Source organism: Macrotis lagotis, chromosome 6, assembly GCF_037893015.1.
Source record: "Macrotis lagotis isolate mMagLag1 chromosome 6, bilby.v1.9.chrom.fasta, whole genome shotgun sequence".
In the NCBI taxonomy this organism is placed as follows: domain Eukaryota; kingdom Metazoa; phylum Chordata; class Mammalia; order Peramelemorphia; family Peramelidae; genus Macrotis; species Macrotis lagotis.
Window position 1 is genome coordinate 83388645 of NC_133663.1, and position 16492 is coordinate 83405136.

At 33.1% G+C, this 16492-nt stretch overlaps 1 protein-coding gene across 9 annotated transcripts in view; it reads right to left on the reverse strand.

Annotated features, from left to right (window-relative positions):
- ZDBF2 (zinc finger DBF-type containing 2) overlaps nucleotides 1-16492 on the reverse strand; it is an 86190-nt gene that overhangs the window by 34849 nt on the left and 34849 nt on the right. The window contains exon 2 of one of the 9 annotated variants that reach the window (XM_074191537.1): nucleotides 8284-8328. The exons of the other annotated variants lie outside the window; for them this stretch is intronic. The gene's annotated coding sequence lies outside the window, so the exon portion shown is untranslated. The remainder of the gene's footprint in view (nucleotides 1-8283; nucleotides 8329-16492) is intronic. 9 annotated transcript variants of the gene reach the window in all.

Genomic DNA, 16492 nt, shown 5'->3' on the forward strand with positions numbered 1-16492 from the left:
ATTAAGAGGAGGAAGTGAAGGTTTTTCTAATTGATGCTTAAAGAAAAACCTTAAATCTCTACTCAGTTCAACAACATTCAATTCAACAAAATCATTAAGTACATGTTATATGTGAGTCACTATAACTACACAGCAAGTACAAGGCAGGCACTTCCTGTCCAAATAATTTAGAAATAAATTACAAAGAATTTGATCAAGGTAAAATTGCTAAAAATACAATTTTCATCAACTTTAGGAGTATTTTCAAAATTATTAGTAACAGTTGGATTCTATAATTAGAAAAATAGTCTTATTTATATAAAAAATGTTACAGGAGATTCATGTATGTTTATTAAACTGTCAAATTAACTTTTTGGGATGTTTTGGTACTATATAGTGGAACTAGATTGAAACTTTTCATGGCACTGAATTTGGGGTTAGAGAGCTTAGATTTAAATACCATTAGGGCTACCGTGTGACCTTGGAAAAGTCAAGATTTCTCTATGCCTCAATTTCCTCATCTGCAAAATTAAATAAACCAAATAACATCAATTCCTATGAAACTATAACCAAATGAATCATTTGTATACATTGCTTTGCCTTTTTTTTAAAGGTTTTTGCAAGGCAAATGGGGTTAAGTGGCTTGCCCAAAGGCCACACAGCTAGGTAATTATTTAGTGTCTGAGACTGGATTTGAACCCAGGTACTCCTGACTCCAGGGCCGGTGCTTTATCCACTGCGCCACCTAGCCACCCTTCATACATTGCTTTGCAAATCTCACTTAACTATTAGTATTATTATTATTATTATTGGTTCAGAGCCAGCTAGCTCAGAACATAGAAGTCTGCTAAATAGAAAGGGATGAGAAGGGAGTTTGGCAACACATCTCAGTACAAATAGATGTACCAGGCAAGTTAATGACTACTTTGTTCAATGGCTCTGTTGACTGTGATTCTGCAGATCTGCTGAACTCAGCCATGATTCCTGTCCACGACCACCCCCAATTCCTGATACCACTGGATTTGCCCAGCTCTTTTCTCCAGTCTCTAATTCACTAAGGGGAACCCTGGGCTCAAATAATCACAGTAACCTAAAATGCTGGGATGCCTTACTTTCTATCTCTTGCTACCTCCACTCATTTGAAGTACAAGCTTTTGGCAAAATTGCAGCCATTTCTATAGTCTTAGAGCTTCCAGGTCTTGGGGCAGGGTCAAATACAATCAACATCACAAAATTCTTCCTTTTGTTAATTAAGTGATTTGTATACTGTAAGGACCTTAATCATATTTTTTCTATATATTCATATATCTTTCTAAGTATCATGTGATCATTCAAATTGATCACATGACAGAACTGATTTAGTTAGTTTTAACTTATCTCAAATATGACATTATTACTAAAGAAAAGAGGAAGTAATTATACTAAGCAATAGACTGAAATTTCAGAGATCTACAACTATGGGACATTTTTCTGTTTGTGAGACTTTTTTTTAAAAAGTTACATAACCATAGATATTGTTTAAATAAAGGATCCAGGGGCGGCTAGGTGGCGCAGTGGATAAAGCACCAGCCCTGGAGTCAGGAGTACCTGGGTTCAAATCCAGTCTCAGACACTTAATAATTACCTAGCTGTGTGGCCTTGGGCAAGCCACTTAACCCCATTTGCCTTGCAAAAAAATAAATAAAATAAAGCATCCAAAGTAAATGTCACAAAAATATTTATTATTAAGAATTTGAACCAACTGGTGTCAACTCTGCATAAACACTCATATCTATGAAAAATCTTAATGAGTATCAGAAAATTAGCAAGATTAGTAACTAACATTTTTATTATGGTAATTCTGAAAAGGAACTGCAAAAGTGAAAAAGACTTAAACTGCAACATGAGGTATTCAGGTGAGATGTGAAAAATAATTATTGAATGGTGAGGGCTATTCTTACATACTGTGCATCTTATAAAATCATCTACTCTGCATCTCATAAAAAATATTCTCTTGTTTAAAAATGTTTTGTCAGTGCTTTTAATCAAATGACAAAATTAAGTACTGTAATGGAAAAAAGCTACTGTTATCAACAGAATACAAGTATAGCATTTTATAAATGGATCACTGGATAATATATTTAGAAGCACTAAGAACATTAGAGAACTTCAACTCAAATCCCTTCACTTTACACAAAAGGAAACTGAGGCACCGAGTAAATTTAGGTCACTTGCTCAAGGTTACACTAGAATTTGAACTGCAGAACTGCAATTAAGCCTACATCTAGCACCTTCTGGATTTGTATGCTCTGAATAAAACTCTATTCTAGGTGAGATAATAGCTAAATCTGAAATTTCCTAACTTTTGATAACTTTAGTTAGTGAAAAGTAATTCAAATTACTTTTTGAACATACCTCCTAGAGAAGGAATTTCAGTAAAATATGAGTAAAGGAGTAAGAATTTCCTTATAAATCTGCTTCAACAAATAATTCTAATACTATTTTTAAAGCAAGAACCATTGCTGAGTCTCAATCACTATGATTAAGAGAGAATTGAACTACAAGGCAATTATGGAAATACTCTACTTTGGAGGAAAAAGTGATTGAAAAGAGATCTTGTGGGCTAGTTTCCTTGAATTTCAATCATAATGCTTTGGTAATGAGAATCTTTAATCTAACATAGCAGTTTTACAGCTACTATTGATTATGGTCATCATAACAAAAACCATACGAAAAATGCTTTCCCTCAGAATATTAAATAATATTCTAAAAAATTTCTTATATTTTTATATTCATCAGGAATATTCTTATAGTCATCAGGAAAAAATGTGTATATTAGCTCTGTATATAGATATGTGTCCATATAGGTCTATATATAGATAAGTTATTTATATGGCTCTCTACATACATCATAAGTACATAAGCATATATAATTTCTCTCTACATACATAATAGCTGGAGAGATCTTCTTTCCCTGGCCATATTCTCATCATTCACTTTACTAGAATGGATATCCTTCAAGAGCCCAATCACTCTGTTCAATACTAGAATTATAAATAAATCAATACTGCAATTGCTATTCGGAAAAGTGAATTGACTTACTTTTCTACAGTTTACTTATCATTCCTATAACTTTCCAAACCAAAACACATCCCTTCAGTGATGTTTCACCTATATGGGCTGTCTTCCCCTATTACTATGTAAGCTCCTTAAGTGCAGGTTGTCTTCAATTTTTTATCTATTCCCCAAAACTTAATAGTGTTTGATATATCATAAGAACTTAAAATATTCCTTTTCATTTGTTCACTCATTTATTCATATATTCGTACACACACACATATATATAAATTTATAAGCAATATGTGCATTTGCATCCTAATTAAATAAAAACCAAAGTATTTTAATAATGTACTGGTAAATCACTCTCTTTAAAGATTAGGGAATTCCTCTAAACATTAGTGCTTACTTAGCAGTATTATTTCAAAAATCTAATATGGCAAAATAGTCTTCTTGATAAATATCCCTCATTCCCATTAAAACTTCTTAAAAACCAACCCTAATTAAGTGATAATAAATATTTACAATATGCTGATGAGGGCAAATATTAATTTTTACTCATTGTAAACTAGCTTCAAATTCACTATATATAAAGAGATGGGGCTACTTTACACATAAAACTTTTATTTTTAAAATGTATTTCAATCTTGAAATTTATGACAACTGTCTTCAGGGAGATATATATATATATATCACACACATCTATATATGCACATCCATACATGTATATATATACATATGAAACCTGCCTTTCTGAATGTCATTTGTAATTCATTAATCTAATTTTAATGACTCCTATTATTCTTACCATCTTATGAAATATGTTACTTTCATAACATTAACAACCTCATTAACATTAGGTTATACTTTGGTGATCAAAAAATTGATCTTTATACAATATCCCTTTATTGAAATATTATGCTGAATTTTTAAAAGTTAAACTTTTGATATCTTAGTTTATAACAAAATAAACTTTAGTATAGTTATTACTAAACCTGGTTAATTCTCCAAACATTCTTATTTATAGTTTCAATAATAACCCTGAAACTCATACAATACAATTAGAAGAGGAAAGAATCATAAAAACCAATCAAATAATAGGATAGTATAGCTTCATAAATGATTAGGCTTGAATGATTCTGTGCTTTGATAGAGGTGTTCTATGTTTATGTACGTGTTTAAGATGTGTATTATGACAGTCACAATTTATAAAGGTTTTGACTTGCATTTCTATTCCATTCTATCTTATCTCAAAGTTAGCGTTCATAAAACAAGTGGTATTAGGTTAAATTCAGCTTTAATATGATAAAAATAAAGTGGCCTCTCTTTTCTTATACTGTAAATAATGAATCTTTCTAATTCTGTTTATTGTCAAAAAATAATATTTAATTTCTCCGGCTTCACATTTTTATCATTCTGCTGTTATTGAACAAATATTCATTTTCTTTCCTTCCCTCTCTCCACTTCCCATCAAGAGGTAGTCAAGTGGTTCAGTGGTTAAGAGTATTGGCCTGGAGTCAGGAATGAAGGTCAAAGCTGCCCTTAGACAATTATTAAATGTGTGACTCTGGGTTTCTCACTTCTGTCTGCTTGTTTCCTCAACTATAAATGAGAACAATAAAAGTACTGACCTCTAGGGTTGTTGGGAGGACCAAAAGAGCCTTATAACAGGTCTGGCACAAAGTAAGGACTTATTAAATATCTATTTCCTTTCCCATCTTTTTTCTCAGAATTCTGTCCCTCGAAATTTAACATTAAAAAAAGAAAAGAATCCTTACAAATTAGATAATTAAGCAAAAAATTTCTGAATTGAGATATCAAAAAATTTAAATCCCACTTTGCTCAAAATGCAAATCATCTTGTCTTGGAAGGACATCAAAATTTTCTATCATCTTTGATCTTCTCGAATTACAAGATTAACATCAAACTAATAAGAATTCTGGAGTTTTTCAAAGTTCTTTTTCTTTATAATGTTTTTGCCACTGTATATATTGTTCCTTTCTACAAATTTTACTTTATCAGTCCACATGGGCCTTCATAGTTTTGTGCAAAACCAAACATGTTCTCACTTCTTACAACACCATAATATCCCTAAAACATGTGCCACAATTTGTTCAGCCTAGAAGGTAGATGATACAGCACCCAGAGTATATTTGGCTCCAGTGTCAGACACATGCTAACTCACTCTGTGACCCTGGGTAAGTCATTTAACCACTTTGTCAAAGTTTTTTTATTTATAAAAATAAAGATAATAATTACCTATCTCCCAAATTTATTGTGAAAATCAAATGAGCTGATGTCTGGCCCATGGTAAGCACTAAGTAATCCCCTACTTTCCACTTCTTGACAAAAAGGGAAGTCGTTTTATTTTTGTATAAGCTCTTTAATTGATTTCTCTGAGGTATGGACCTAAGAGTATTATCATTAGGTCACAGGACAGACTCCACTCAGTGGTTCCAGAGGGCTGACTTCAGCATTATGACCAATCACAGCTACATGCCTCTTTTCTCACAACATTGTCATCCTTTGTTATCTTTAAGAATCTCATGGATATGAAGTAGAACTAGAGAATTTCTCTCATTAGTGATTTGGAGCATTTTTTCCACAAAGTTGTTGATAAGCTGGATTTCTTCTTGGAAAACTGGTTGTTCATGTCCTTGGACCATTTATCAACTAAGATGATCTTAATCCTTACAAATTTGAATTAGTTCCTTAAATAGCTTAGATATAAAACCTTTACCAGAGAATTTGCTGTAAAGATTTCGTTATATTTGTCTTTCGATTTTTAACAGCATTGGCTTTGCTTACATAAATATTATTTTAATTTTCTGGAAACAAAATTGCCCACTTTATCCATATGTGAATCTTCTCAATTCCATTATGCATTAGAAATTCTTCCATCTACAGAAAAATCAGAAGGTCAATGTCTTCTCTGAGTCATATAGCCATTTAGAGTTTAATCTGGTATATGTTAAAGATATTGGTCAGTATCTAATTTCACTTAGACTGCTTTCTTGTGCTTCCACAATTTTTGTGGTAGAATGAGTTCTTACCCCACTATCTGGAGTCTTGGGCTTTATTCAATATTATGCTACTATGCTAATATGATTTTATATCTCGTGCAACTAATAGATGCTACTGATAGATTCTCTATTGTTCAACCAATACCAAATTATTTTTGAAAATTTTTGTAGTACTGTTTATTTTGTAGAATAGTGTGAGATCTGGTAATGCCAGGCCTCCTTCCTCACGTTTTTCATTACTTTCCTTAAGATTCTTGACCTTTTGTTCCTCTAGATCAGGGGCAGGGAATCTGTAGTTCAAGACCATACACTGGTGTGGCACTGCCAAGGCAACCACAGGCAGGACACAAAATTCAATAAATCTAGCAACTTTTTATAGGTGAATTAATTAAATATTTGATCAAATATAGCCCACAAATGATGCTATAAATATCGAAATGACCCTTGGCAAAAAAAAAATGGCTACCCCTGATCTAGATTAACATTATTTTTTTTCTAACTCTATAAAATAGTATTTGAGTAATCTTATTGGTATGGCACTGAAAAGGTAAATTAAGTAAAGTATGGTTGTCATTTTTATTATACTGTATCAATCTCTCCATGAGTTAACTCATATTTATTCACACATTTAAGTCTTTATTTCTGTAAAATATTTTTTGGAGCTACATCTATATACATAATTGATGCATTTTAGCAAGTTTCCAAATAATTAAACTGAATTTCATTTTCTATCTATTCCTATAGGATATTGATATCAATATATAAAATTTTTTATTATGATTTATGTGAATTATTTTATATCTTTTTTGGGTTGTTTTTCTGAGTAGGTCATCACATCATCTCCAAAAAGTGAAAGTTTCCATTCTTCTTTGCCTATGCTTATTCCTTTCAAATTATTTTTTCTTCCTTTATTGGTATCCCAAGAAATTCTAGTATTGTGAGCAATAGGAGTGATGAGTATTCTTATTTTGCCTTTGCTCTTATTGGAAAGAAAGACATCCAGCTTTTGTCAGTTGCAGATGGTATTTGCCTTTGATTTTTGAAAGATACCATTTACCATTATAAGAATAAGGGAAAGTGAATTTATTCCTATATCTTCTGGTATTTTTAACAGAAACAAATACTGGACTTTGACAAATGTCTTTTTAGCATCTAATAAAATAATAAATAATATGGCTCTAATTGTATTTATATTTTTCCTTGTATTTAAAGAAACTTTGAATTCTTCTTCAACCTGATCATTAGCATATATTTTAAAGTATGTTGTTGCAGCCATTTGCTAATATTTCACATAAAAATTTTATGCCGATATTGATTATTATATCTATAGAGTTTTCTTTTTTCCATCTTCCTGGTTTAGGTTATCAAAACTATATTGGCATAAAAGAATGAAACTGGAGGGATATCTTCCTATTTTTGCAAACACTGTAAATATTAGAAATAATTGTTCTTTGAATATTTAATACTCACTTGGTACTGCCACTTAGTTCTCCTCTCCCACACTTTAGAAGTTCAATTATAGCTATTCAATTTTTTAATAATTGTGGGATGTTAGGGGCGGCTAGGTGGCGAAGAGCACCGGCCCTGGAGTCAGGAGTACCTGAGTTCAAATTCGGCCTCAGACACTTAATAATTACTTAGCTGTGTGGCCTTGGGCAAGCCACTCAACCCCATTTCCCTTGCAAAATCCTAAAAAATAAAAAAATAAAAAAATTTGTGGGATGTTTAATCTATTTCTATTATTCTGAGTAATTTATATTTTTCTATGTATTCACCAATTCATCTAAGCTACTGACTTTGGAAAATACATAAGCAAAACAAGTTTTAATTATTTTCTTTATTTATTCTTTAGCTATTGTACATTCTCCCACTTAATTTTTTATAAGAACAATCTATTTTTTTTAATCACATTGGCTATGTCTGTTGTTTTGTTTGTAATATATATACCAATTAAAGGTTTTTTCCTTTTAGTTTTTCTACTCTCTTCTTTGATCTACTTCATCCTATTTCAGTGTTTAAGTTCTTTCAGGGTTATCTTTTAATTAAGAAATGTCTAGGTATGAAAAGAGTTATACTAAGATCTTCCAAAATTATAGCTATATTATCAATTTCTCATTTTCCTTTAAGTATTTAGACATTATATTTTTCAGACCAAAAATAAAAATTTATATTAGTGTATTATCCATGGTGAGTCTAAGCATAATGTAGTTTCCTTGCTAACCTTTTATGTCTATATTTACTGTACCTTTATTTGAAATCATGACTGGGATCTCTGCTTTTCTGAGTTCACCTGAAACACAATGGATTGTTACAACCAATTACTTTAACTCTATGTAAATTTTAATGTTTCAAATGTGTTTCATGGAAACAAAATATTGTTGAATTACACCTAATCCATTCTACTATCGTCTTCCATTTTATAACTGAGTTCATCCCATTTAAGTTTATGATTATAATTATTGAGTATTCTCTACTTTATCTACTCGAACTTGTTCTTCTCAGATCCAAACTCACCCTTTTCCTTTACAAATAAGATGGCAAGAGACATTTGCTTAGTTCCTATGATTTGACAAATGCAGTGACTTCCCCTCCCCTAATCAGATTTTCTTTAACTTTTTTTCCCCCCTTCTCCTCTCAATTTCCCATTCCTATCCCCACCTCCACTATTGGAGGTTATTTTGCCCTTACCAATCTTTCTTATAACCTCCTCTCACTCATTCCATGTTGCTATTTTCTTGTTGAGTCTGATGCATTTCTATCCCATAATCTGTGTAATTTTGTCTCAGATGAAAATGAGGTTCATGAGATAGTTACACCCTACTCCTACCAGCATGTTTGAATACCCTTCCTCTTATATACCTTTATGTTGTGAAGTAGTGAGTGCTCTTCCCTTATTCTTCCCTAGTATTCCTCCCATTTCAGAGGACTATCAAAACAGAGTAAAACTAACTCCACCTCCCCAGACCCTCTCTATATGACTTAGGTACCTTTAGTGACCCTTGAAGGCATTAGCATTTTCAGAATATGTGTCTTGTCCTCCTATCAGCAAATAAGTTTATAATAAAGTCCCTTCCAAATGAACAGGATATGCTTTTGTTTTCTTGACTATATCTCCAAATTAATTCAGTAATAACTTTTTCATTGAGGAATTCCTAGAAATTCTCCATTTCATTACAGATCCAGTTTCATTAAAGATTCAAATCATACTCAATTTTGACAGACTAAATTTCTCTTGAATGTCATTCCAAGCTCCTTTCTCTTTAAAGTCAAAACTACCAAGTGTGGTCTTGCCTATGGTTCATCTCTTTCCTTCAGGCTGCTCGCAGTATTTTTCTTTAGTCGGGAAACACCAGATTTTGGCTATGATGTTGCTGAGTACTTTCATTCTAGGATTTCACTTTGAGCTTAAGAGATCTAGATAGTCTATTTGTAATTTCTTGAAATATAATATCCAAGTTTATGTTTGTTTTGGGTTTTCTGGTCATGATTTTCAGGTAGTACAAAGATTGTTGATTTATCTCTCCACCTGTTTTCCAGATCAATTGGAATTTTTCCCCCATTATTTATTTGTTTATTTTATTGATTATCTAGACTTTGTTGTTGGTTCAGGTTATTTTGACAGCTATATGGAGGGACAGATAGGAGAATGGAGAGAATGGAAGTAAAAAGAACAATGAGTAGACTTTTATATTAGTCCAGGAGATGAAATCCTAAATTAGATTGATGAGCATATGATTTAGAGGGTAGAGGTAGACGTTACAAGTGAATTGATAAAATTGAACAATGGTTTAGCTACAGGGATGGAGAATGAAGAATCGAGGATAATGATGAGGTTGTGAACCTGGTTGCAAACGATTTCCTAATATGACCTGACCTATTCTTGTTCTTTAGTCATTTCATTTTTTAAAATTTATTTATTTAGAATTTTACAATTTTCCCCCCAATCTCACTTTCCTCCCCCCATCCTCCACAGAAGACAGTCTGTTAGTCATGGTATACACTAATCTAAGTTGAATATGTTAAGAGAGAAATCATATCCTTAAGGAGGAAATGAATTATAAGATAGTAAAATTACGTAACAGTTTTTTTTTTAAATTAAAGGTAATAGTCCTTGGTCTTGTTCAAACTCCACAATTATTTCTCTGGATACAGACGGTATTCTCCATCACAGATACCCCCAAATTGTGCCTGATTGTTGCACTGATGGAATGAGAAAATCTATTAAGGTTGGTCATCAACCCCATGTTTCTGTTAGGGTGTACAATGCTCTTCTGGTTCTACTCATTTCGCTCAGCATCAGTTCATGCAAATCCCTCCAGGATTCCCTGAATTCCCATCCCTCCTGGTTTCTAATAGAACAATAGTGTTCCATGACATACATATATCATAATTTGTTCAGCCATTCCTCAACTGATGAACATTCACTTGATTTCCAATTCTTTGCCATCAAAAGCAGGGCTGGCTGGCTACTATGAATATTTTTGTACAAGTGATGTTTTTACCCTTTTTTTTATTATCTCTTCAGGGTATAGACCCAGTGGTGGCATTGCTGGATTAAAGGGTAATTTTGTCGCCCTTTGGGCTTAATTCCAAATTGCTCTACAGAAAGGTTACATGAGTTCACAGCTCCACCAACAATGTATTAGTGTCCCAGATTTCCCACATCCCTTCCAATATTGATCATTGCCCTTTCTGGTCATATTGGCCAGTCTGAGAGATGTGAGATGGCACCTCAGAGATGTTTTAATTTGAATTTCTCCAAGCAGTGATTTAGAACAATTGTTCTTATGAGTACAGATTACTTTGATTTCCTCGGCTGTAAATTGTCTTCGCGTATCCTTTGACCATTTGTCAATTGGGGAATGGCTTGTTTTTTTACAAATCTGACTCAGTTTTCTATATAGTTTATAAATGAGTCCTTTGTCAGAAATACTAGTTGTAAAAATTGCTTCCCAACTTACTACATTTCCTTTGATCTTGGTTACAGTGGTTTTGTTTGTGCAAAAGCTTTTTAATTTAATGTTATCAAAATTATCTAGTTTATTTTTGATGATGCTCTCCATCTCTTCCTTGGTCATAAACTGCTTCCCTTTCCATAGATCTGAAAAGTAAACTACTCCATGATCTCCTAGTTTGCTTATTTTTTTTTTGTCTAAATCCTGTATCCATTTTGATCTTATCTTGGTATAGGGTATGAGTCTAATCCAAGTTTCTGCCATACTAACTTCCAATTTTCCCCACAGTTTTAATACGTTTTTATCCTAATAGCTTGACTCTTTGGGTTCATCAAAAAACATATTACTATATTCATTTCCTGCTGCTGTACCTAATCTATTCCACTGATCCACCACTCTATTTCTTAGAACCTGGTTAGATAGTTTATGACTGATGCTTTATAGCATAATTTTAGTTCTGGTAGGTTTAAGCCACCTTCTTTTGTACTTTTTTTCATTAAATCCCTGGAAATTCTAGATGTTTTATTTCTCCATGTGAATTTGCTTACAATTTTTTCTAACTCATAGTAATTTTTTAGAAATTTGATTGGTAGGGCACTAAGTGGTTTAATTTTGGTAGAATTGTCAGTTTTATTATATTAGCTCCACCTATCCATGAACAGTTGATATTTGCCCAGTTATTTAAATCTAATTTAATTTGTGTGAGTAGTGTTTTATAATTGTTTTCAAAATGTTTCTGAGTCTGCCTTGGCAGGTAGACTCCAGAGTATTTTATATTGCCTGAAGTTACTTTGAATGGGATTTCTTTTTCTAGTTCTACTACATCTTGCTAGTCATATACAGAAATGTTGAGGATTTATAAGGGTTTATTTTAATATCCTGAGACTTTGCTAAAGTTGCTAATTATTTCTAGAAGTTTTTTAGATGATTTTTTGGAATTCTCTAGGTATACCATCATGTCATCTGCAAAGAATGAGTTTTGTCTCTTCCTTCCCAATTCTAATTCCTTCAAGTTCTTTTTCTTCTTTTACTGCTGAAGTTAACATTTCTAATACAATATTTAATAGTAGTGGTGATAATGGGCATCCTTGTTTCACTCCTGATCTTATTGGGAATGCCTTAGCCTATCCCCACTGCATATAATGCTTGTTGATGGTTTCAGATAGATAATGCTTAATTCTAATTATTTATTCCTATGCTCTCTAGTGTTTTTAGTAGGAATGGGTGCTGTATTTTGTCAAGAGCTTTTTCAGCATCTATTGATATAATCATATGATTTCTGATAGTAACAATTTTCCTAATATTGATCCAACCCTGTATTATTGGGATAAATCCTACTTGGTCATAATGTATTATCCTAGTGATAACTTACTATAATTGTTCTGTTAAGATTTTATTTAATTGGATCAATGTACAACATGGAAACAAAGTAAAGATTGACAGATTGCTTTCTGTGGGGTGGGAAGTAAGATTGGGGGGAAAATTATAAAACTCACATATTATCGTTAATAAAAATAAATTTAAAAAAAGATTTTATTTAAGATTTTTGCATCTATATTCATCAGGAAGATAGGTCTATAATTTTCTTTCTCTGTTTTAATTCTTCCTGGTTTAGGTATCAGCACCATATCAATGTCACAGAAAGAATGAGGCAGAGTTCCATCTTCACCTACTTTTCCCAAGAGTTTATACAGAATTGGAACCAATTGTTCCTTAAATGTTTGATGGAATTCATTTGTGAATCCACCTGGCCCTGGAGATTTTTTTTCTTATGGAGTTCAATAATGGCTTGTTGAATTTCTTTGTTCTGAGATATGGTTGTTAGCTGTTTATTTTCCTCTTCATTTAACCTGGGCAACTTATATTTTTGTAAATATTCATTTATTTCACTTAGATCATCAAATTTATTAGCATAGAGTTGGGTAAAATAATTCCAAATTATTACTTTAATTTCCTAGTCATTCACTTTTTTCATTTATGATACTAATAATTTGGTTTTCTTCTTCTTTTAAAGGATTTTGCAAGCAAATGGGGTTAAGTGGCTTGCCCAAGGTCACACAGCTAGGTAATTATTAAGGTTCTGAGGCCAGATTTAAACTCAGGTAATCCTGACTCCAGGACCAGTGCTCTATCCACTGTGCCGCCTAGTTGCCCCCTTCTTTCTTTTTTTAATCAAATTAAGCAGAGGTTTATTTTTCATAAAACCAATTCTTGGTTTTATTAGTTCAATAGTTTTCTTGCTTTCAATTTTATTAATTTCTCCTTTAATTTTTAGAATTTCTAATTTAGTATTTAATTGGGGGGATTTTAATTTGTTCTTTCTCTAATTTTTTTAGTTGCATGCTTAGTTCATTGATTTCCTCTTTCCCTAATTTATTCATGTAAGCATTTAGAGATATAATATATCCCCTGACAGCTGCCTTGACTGTGTCCCATAAGTTTTGTTATGTTGTTTCATTGTCATTATCTAGTATAAAATAATTAATTCTTTCTATAATTTGTTTGATCCACTCATTTTTTAAAATGAGGTTATTTAGTTTCCAATTAGTTTTGGGTCTATATCTCCCTGGCCCAATATTGCATTTGATTTTTATTGCATTATGATCTGAGAAAGATGTATTCACTATTTCTGCCTTTCTGCAATTGATAATTATTAGGTTTTTATGCCCTAGTACATGGTCAATTTTTGTTTAAGTGCCATGTACTGCAGAAAAAAAGTATATTCCTTTCTATCCCCATTCAATATCCTCTATAGTTCTATCACATCTAGGTTTCCTAACAATCTATTTACCTCCTTAACTTCCTTCTTGTTTGTTTTGGTTAGATTTTTCTAAATCTATTTGGTTAGATTTATCTAAATCTGAGAGGAGTCTGAGGTCCATCAGTAGAGTATTCCTCTCTGTCTTCCTGTAGCTCTTTCAACTTCTCTAATAAATGTGGATGCTATACCATTGGCTGCATACACATTTATTATTGAAATTACTTTATTGTCTATGGTACCTTTTAGGAGGATAGTTTCCTTCCTTATCTCTTTTAACAATATCTATTTTTGCAGATTCTTTGTCTGAGATAAGTATTGCTACCCCTGCTTTTCTCACTTCAGCTGAAGCAAAATATATATTTTACTTCAATCTTTTACCTTTACTCTGTAAAGTTTCCTGTAAGCAGAATATTGTGTAGGATTCTGGTTTTTAATCCACTCTGCTATTTGCTTATGTTCATCCCATTCACATTCAATTACTAACTCTTTATTATCCTCCATGTTATCTTCCCTCTGGATTTTTCCCCTTTTCTACTTTATCCATATTTCCCAGTATTTTGTTTCTGAATACCACCACCTTCAGTGTTTGCCCTCCTATATCCAACTCCCTCCCCTTTCTTTCCACTTTCCCTTTGCCCCTTCTTCCTTCCCATTTTTGTTAGTTCCCCTTTTCCTCCCCCTTTTCCCTTTTAATATTTGAAAGATAAGATAAAGTTTAACTTAACTAAGTATATATGTATGTGTGTATGTATGTTAACTTTAAGCTAAATCTGATGAAATTAAGATTCAGGCAGTTCTCACCTCCTCACTCCTTCCCCTCTATTGCAATACGTCCTTTGTACCTTATTGTAATGAGATTTACCCCATAATCTCCTCCATCTTCCTATCTCTTTACTGTCCCCCTTTTAATTAGGTATTGTTTTTAAATCATTCTGAGTCACAGAAGTCATGAATGTTCATCACTTCTGGTCAAGTATATTCTCTCTAATGGAGTTGCAATTCTCAAAAATTATTAGTCTTTTTCCCAGGTAGGGATACAGCTAGTTTCATCTTATTGGATAGCAGTTTTTTTTTACTCTTTCCATTTGTCTCTTGAATTTCCTGTTTGAAGTTCAAATTTTCTATTAAGCTCTGGTCTTTCCATCAGGAAAAGCTGGAAATCTCCTATTTCATTAAATGTCCCATCTTTTCTCCTGGAAGAATAGGCTCAGTTTTGCCAGATAGTGAATTCTTGGCTGCATTCCAAGGGAGGTCAATGATTCTTAAGTTGTCCCTGCTCCTTCTGTTCTCTAGGTCAGTGGTTTTGCTGATGAGGTCTTTTACATTTTCTTCTATTTTTTTGATTTTTTGTTTTTGTTTAACAGATGCTTGTTGTCTCATGAAGTCATTAGTTTCCACAGACTACATTCTTTTTTTAGAGAATTTTCTTCATTTACTCTTTGCAATTCTTTTTCCAACTGGTCAATTCTATTTTTGAAAGAGTTTTCCATTTGACCAATTGAGTTTTTGAGAGAATTATTTTCTTTTTTCATTTGTCAAATGGTAGTTTTCAAGGATTTGTTTTCTTGTTCCAAGGTGTTAATTTTCTTTCCCAAATTTTCCAATTGATTTTTAAACTCCTTCCTGATTTCTTCAAGGAAGTCTTTCTGGGTTGGAAACCAAATCATATTCTCCTCAGAGGTTCTAGATCTCTCTGAGTTAGGGTCGTTACCTTCTAGGAATTTTTCTATGCCCCCCTTTCTGCTGGTCTTTCTTCATTTTCCTAAGATCTTGTGTTGGGGGTGGGGTGGGGCTGGTTCATAGGTTTGTTGTTGAGATCCCTAGAGGCTTTACTCCAAGTGGGCTGGCCAGTAGGGGACGATGATTACTTTCTCTGGAGGTCTTCGACCTAGATTTGAGGCCCTTTCCCTTGGTCTGGAGGATGTGGCTAGCTCATGGGCACTTTTATTCTTGAACAATGTGGGCTATGCCCTGGGGCAAGGTAATTACTCTCCCTATTTACAGTTGTGAGAGCTCTGCTAACCATGCCTGAGGGGGTGGGGGTTGTTACTGCGTTTGTTCTGGGAAGAGAACTCTGCTGAAGTGAAAGAATGGAATTTGAGGTCCTCCAGACTAAAGGAGCACAGCAGATTGATGTCTGCAACTCTCCAGCCCTCCTGAGTACCCCAGACCATCAGTCCCACAGCCAAATCCTCCATGCCCCAGTTAGCTCTTGGATCCCAGCTCCCAGTCAATGCCTCCATAGCTGATCCCAGGCTAGTCTAGTTCTCACCCCTCTCAGCAGGGTCTCCGCTCTTTGAGCCCAGTTCACCCACAATTCCAGAAGACAAACCTTGAGGTAGATGTTCTCCTAGCTTCTTTTTCTGGATTTTGTCTATCGAATTCTCTGTTAAGAGGTTTGTTTCATATTATATATGACAAAAGATCAAGAGACCTTAGCACAGTGCCTGTCTTCTCTCCGCCATCTTGGATTGAAGTCCAGTTTGTTTGGTTTTTTAAAACTATATTCCTCACAATTTCTTATTTTTTCTTGTTGTCTGATGAATCATGTAATTTTTTTTCATTTGGTCAGTCTTAATTTTCAGAGCATTCAATTCTTGAGTAGGGTTTCCCACCAACTGTCTATTTGTAAGGTATCAATTCTCTTTGCTATTTTTCCACACTATTTATTCCATTTTATATTTCATTTTATTTCTTATAGGTTCTTCTGCATTCCTCATGGATAAAATGTTCTTTTC